Source organism: Anopheles aquasalis, chromosome 2 (assembly GCF_943734665.1).
Source record: "Anopheles aquasalis chromosome 2, idAnoAquaMG_Q_19, whole genome shotgun sequence".
In the NCBI taxonomy this organism is placed as follows: Eukaryota; Metazoa; Arthropoda; class Insecta; order Diptera; family Culicidae; genus Anopheles; species Anopheles aquasalis.
The window spans coordinates 34588739-34595000 of record NC_064877.1 but is presented as its reverse complement, the minus strand read 5'-3'; positions in this window follow the sequence as shown (position 1 = coordinate 34595000).

The following is a 6262-nucleotide window of genomic DNA, read 5'->3' as shown; positions in this document are numbered from 1 at the left end:
AGGGAGAGCTAAAAAAGCAACAACAAAAAAACAAACGCGCACGCACACGCATCGACTTCAACCCCCCTCGCAGGTCCAGCCGGCGGAAAAAGGGGTAGGTTTTCTCGGCAAAAGGACACGGCCGTGGCGTCTTTTACATAGCGAGCAGCAGCAGCAGCAATCGGTGTGACGTGCGTTATATAGCGGGAAACTCAAATGCCACCACCACCAAGGGCGGCGACGGCGATGTTGGCGCGCGACTGGCCAGGACACTGCTGCTACGCAGGGATGCTGGCTGGCCGACGATGAAAGGGGGACCAGGGAAATGTCCGTTTGCTTGAAATGCCAACGCGCGGAAAGGATACGTACGCAGATCGAGAAGGAGAAGATGGTTGTTTGGTGTGTGCGTTGTTTTCATTTCGAGTTCGTTTTGGAAAACGATTCCGTTCAGAAGACAATACCCCATTGCTTTTCATTGTTTTATTGAGATTTTCATGTTGTAGAAATGCTAATGTTTTCCAAAAGTTCGTTTCTCTCCAACCATCGGCAGAAGCTCAAAATCCAAGATGTCGGAAAGCGCGCACCAGCAACAGCAACAACTCCGCCGCGATCACAGCAGCTTCACCGCGAAGATCGCGCTCGCTCTCGGAAGGCTTCGGCAGAGGGTGGCTCGTGGCTGTGATATGGGTGTGCGTGCGTGCGTACGTGAGCACAGCCTCCGATCACTCCGGTTGTCCCGTTCGCACCAGCAAAGCTCCATTCCGAACCACCACCACCAACACCACCACCATCGGAGAGCCTATGGTGCTTTCATATCTCCACCGAACGATTGCGCGTTTCGCACGACAGAGATGGAGGCTGTTGTGTTTTTTGGGGCAGAATCCTAATCGAAAATAGATCGCGCGCATCGCGGCCCATCTCGAGCGGGTGGGGTGGCAATGGAAAAAGCGACGCCCGTGTTTGCGTTGTCCTTTTCGGCGGCGCGAAGGTGGCGAGATTTCTCAGCAATGACTTCAAGGGCTGCTGTGTAGTGTGGAAAAAGCCTCGATTTTCCCGATGCCCGATTTGCAGACATTTGTTTTCCCGCGCAAGAGGTCAAAGGGAATCGATTTTCACTTTAAAAAGCGCGAGCGTCAGAATGTGCGAATGCATGAATCCTCCGACTTTTGAGACATAAATCCCGATGGATCGATGTTGGAGGGCCGCCTGGGGACCACACAACCAACCGAGGGTGCCCGAGCGAACCGTGTGATTGTTCGCTTGGCGTCACTAAATCATCTGTTGCTCGACATTCCGACATTCCATTCGGTGAGGCTGCGTTTCTCCTCACCGGATTCGCGCCACATTTCCCGTGCCGGTGAATACGAAGACAACGACGATGGTTTTCGCGACAACAACAACAACAACAGCAAAAAACCGTGGGAATCGGGATACAGAGAGTGCCACCGTATGCTGCCGCGACTCCATCCTTCATTCTCTGGCCACACAAATACCGACTCCACGGACCGCCGTTTCGTGGCGCCGACTCTAGGAGCAGCTCTTCAACTTCAAATCTAGACATATTGTGCTGCGGGTGAATACGTAGCGGACCGGCAAACACTATCGGCGATGCGCGGCACCGGCTCTCGATCTAGTTTCCGCAAAACTGCGACCGAATTTTGCCTCTCTCTCTCTGTTCGGGCGTGACGAGGCGAGGGAATAAATTATCTTGACAAATATTCAAACAATGTTGCTGTTAATCGAATTTTGACTGGTTGGCTGCGGTAGCGGTCCGCGGCAACAGCAGCAACAGCGAAGGAGCATAAATGAACATAAATTTTACTTCTGCTTGGGAGAGATATTCATTTCGGAAGATCACCAACCAACCACTCGGTCGGATCGGGTAAGCAAATGCTCTAATTAGCGCAAGGACAAGCCAGTGGAATGTCGGGAATGTTGGCGCGAATGATGAAATGAGCAATAAATTGTTGCTATCGAACGCAGCATATGCTTTGCTCGATGTCACCGCCATCGATATTCGTAGAATATGTTATCGTCGTCGATCATCTACGAGTCGAATTGGCTTGATCGGCACCGAAAACAATTCCTCGGTCGCTGTGATGTTGTAAAGGTAGATATTTTAATATTAATTTTTCGAATACATATCGTAAGATCACACGAGCGGCGATATCTTTTTGGATATTGTTTCCGCAATCCACAATCGCAATGCTTGGGATAAGATGTGCTTCCTGTTCTTTCAATTCATTTAATGTTTTTTTTTTTACAAAACAGAAATAGGGATCTCGCAGAATGATCTAACATCTAACCACAAACATTGCTTGCGGATACGCATTCATTGACCATCGGGACCGTTGGAGGCAGTAAGTCAGCCACACTGGCCACGGCCACTTGCAAACCGCCATAACGCCTACAAATCGGAGTGGTTCGATGATGAAGGCACCAGCAGCATCCGCACACAGGCACAATGCATCTTTCAGGTTCTATTTCTCTCGAACCGAGAATGCAATTCGAAAGATGCAAACGGTGAAAATGGCCAAACAAGACCGATCTCTCTCTACCTGTAGCTGCATCCTGGCTTCAGCAAATGCAGCAGCAGCGGCTATAAAGCGGTAACTCTATCAATCACTTCCACTGCCGCCTACCAAACATAAAAGATGCGTTGGCTGTTGAGGAATTGAGAAAAAAAAACTGTTAAAAAAAAAGAGAAAATCTATCTTCTGCCACATGAAAAGAAGCACCCATAAATGGACCTAGACACTTTGCCAGTGTGTTGGTGGTTCAAGGATACTTGGGCTTTAGGTCCTTTCTGCCAAGCACTGGCCATGCCGGCGCATTCTCGCCGTTTCCCTCCATTCTCTGTGCCTTCGTCGGCTACCTGAGTTGCAGAATTGTGCATGTGCAGCATTGGCCGTTTGCCTGGCAATCGGCAGGCAGCATCGGCATGCCCATGGGTCCTCCTTGCTACGTGTGTTTGTCTGTGTCGCCGTATGTATGTGCCGTTCCACTTTATGTCCTGCTGCCCTCCCTCCCTCCCTCGCTCAATTGTTCGAAAGTGGTCGTAGCGTTGCACCCTGCAGCCCTACCCCCACGCAGTGCAGCTCTCGAAATGGGTTTTCTACGTTACTCCCCTCTCTCTCGCTGTCTCTCTTCCCTGCCCACCAATCTTTCTGCTACCCTCGGATCCTTGATGAGGCGGCTTGTGTGTGGCGAGGGTACCGAACACCCGCACCAAGGCCCCTACAGTGTCTGCCTGCTGTCGTTCAAAGATTTCTAAATCATTTGTGCACTCTCTGTCTCTCGCTCTCTCCCTCTCACCCCTATGCAGCGTGGCCAATTTTGCCATGCCCAATGCGATTCGGAGGATTTTTGGAAACTTTTATGTTCTTCTTTCTTTTTGCCCGTTTGGATTTTGTTTTTTTCCTCTTGATTTTTGATGCTTTTTTGCTGTTCTTCTCCGTTTTTTCTTCTTCTTTCCGATTCTGCTTTCGAATTTTGTGCATTCCTTCGCACGCTCACATGTGCTGGTTAACATTTCTCTGTCGATGATGTTGGAAAAATCGCAGTTGTTGCCACAATTTCTATGAACAACTCAGCCTGATTCATTGCTCTGCGATCAGAGCGAATATATTACCGTATAGGGGAAGGAAATCTAAATGAAGCAAGGCGTGGATTCGTTTCTGCTGATGGATGACACAGATTTACATTCGTTCGAAGGTAATTAGCACCCAGACGGCAGCATCTTCGTCACCGGCAGCGAGACCATTACCATAAAGACCGAGGTCTAAGATGACTATCAGAGTTATAATTTCCCATCTCTAGGGCAGATTCACGTGTTGGCTCATTTATTTTGTCCCTTTTTTTGCCGCTCTCCAGCTTGAGCTTGACTAGAGCAAATCATCAGCACCCCGAAATGAGGATCGGGGCCACTCGCCATCACAGCATCACCAACAACATCAACAACAACAGAAAAAAAAGGTAAAAGAAAGGATGGGTTTCACAGATGGAAAAAGGATAGTTTTCCGTTACGATAAAATGTCTGCCCCAGTTGAGAGCGAGGGAGCGCCAGCGACCGGGAAGGCGACCCGGGGTGGGACCCGGAGGGTGAGACCGCGCGCGCGACGAACCCTTCGGAAGTTGATGAAAATGTTAGCCAAGGTTAGGGTCAGACAGTGCCAGTCCGAGGTAAGCCCGGGAAAAACGGACCCTTTCCTTTGCCGACCTGCGAGCCAAAGCCAAAGGAAAAGTGCCATGCAGTGACACAACTTTTGATCGTTGATTGATTCAACTTTTGGAGCTGCAAGCCGCCGGACCCCACCCGGAAGCGTGACTCGGTGCAACGGAATCCGATTCGGCCGGGGGTTTTCACTCTCTTTCCCTCGCACACACTTGGGTTCTTTAAATGAATTTGTTTTCCATTTGCTGGCTGTCGTTCCGGGGGATGCGTTTTTACAGCTCAAACACCGTTGTTGGGGTGCAATCTGTCCTTGTAGGTTAGTCAATAGATGGTGTTAACATTCCAGAACAATGAAAAGTGAAATATGATTGAAGAGATTCTAGAAGGATGAAATTAGTAACGGTTCATCTAACCTACAGAGCGATATAATGCGTTTCTATCCTTCGATTGTATCTAATTTCGCTCTTATTAGTGCATCACCTGGAATCTGATCTTCTTTAGGTCCAAAAGTTTGCGACTTGGTAATGAAATTTCACTGATTTATAAAAGAAAAATGCTGTCGAAAAAACGATTGTTTCATATTTTGAAACAAAGCAATACTTTCTTTGATGTTAATATCAAAATCGTTTGTATTACTTCTGATACCACACTTTATTGGTTCTGAAACTGGAGAACCTAGTTTCCCCAACAAACGAATGAAAATTTGAATTCATTTTTCATCCACACCTAAGAATCGCACCAGCATCTCAATCAACCAGCTTCCAAGAGAACAGAAATTGGCTGGCAAGGAGTGTTGTTCGTTATTTTACTTAAAAGTAAAATCAATATTCTGCTCCGTGCAGAAAACACAACGCCCTCGTCCACTGCCAGGCTCAGGCACGTCCGGGTGGTTCGTAGCAACGCAGCACCCCCTCCCTGCATCCTTCCGACCGGCCAACCGACACACGCAAGTTGGCGCTTTATGTGCGAAGAAAGTGTGTTTATGTATTACCATAACGAGCTGCCGCACTGGACACTGGTGGTGGACAGCAGCCCTCGGACTACACTCTTGCCCTTCCTCCCCTCACACAAACACACATACAGGACCCGGCGGGGGGGGGGGGGGTAGGGGAGGATTGTTTGAAATAAATTTTCATGTGTGAAGTCGGTGCCCGGTGTATGGCCGGGCATGCAAAGGAGGGTGAAGATGAAGAGAAGCAGTCCCAGCAGCATCGCTAACTTACGCATTTTCAGTCCTCCCACCCGACCCCTGGGCCACTAAACTCTCCCCCCTTTCTCTCCGCCGCATTACCACCGATTCAACGTCCATCGTCCAGCCGAAGTTTACATCCAAGAACGAACGCAGCGTTGGTGGCGACGGTGGAGGAGAATTTTCATATCCTGAAGGAGTGTTGTCCAGTGGGTGAGTGGTAGTAAGGGGGAGGGTGTGGGGGGGGGAGGTGAACGTACATCACATACGCATATTTAAATCGTCCATCGGATCGAGACCCGAACCCTATTCCTACCGACGAAGCCGACAACGACGACGACGACACTCTGCTCGCTATTTCTCTCTCTTTTACTCTTCAAAGCACCCATCATCATCTTCACCGACGTCCTTCAGCATAATCTCGACGTGATAGCGCCACCACGATGCTGGACCCGCGCACACACAGTCGGTAGCCAATAAAATAAAAGGTATCATCACTGGTCCGGTCTGTTATAAGTGAATCTTTGATTATATTAAACCGTTGTGGCAAAACTATTTAAATGCGAAGACGTTTATTACTGTCTAAGAAAAGATTTTAGTAGTATTTGCAGTTGATGTGATGCCATGTGTTTAAATGAAAATGCAAAATTTAATATAGTGCACATTTTAATAAATGACTTGTCGGTCATTTATTAAAATGTTTCCGACGAATGTTACCAATAAAGGACGATTAAAAATTAAATTTTATGTTAGAACTCAGCTATTAAGTCAAGTTAATTGTGAAAACATTGTGGAAAAGCATTTTCATCTAGTTAAAAAAATACTAAACAGAAGTTAACTAAACTGAAATTGAAAAAACACGTAAAGCTACTCATTTCTTAAGCGTCAACGGATTCTAGTAGGCACTGTATCCGCCAGCA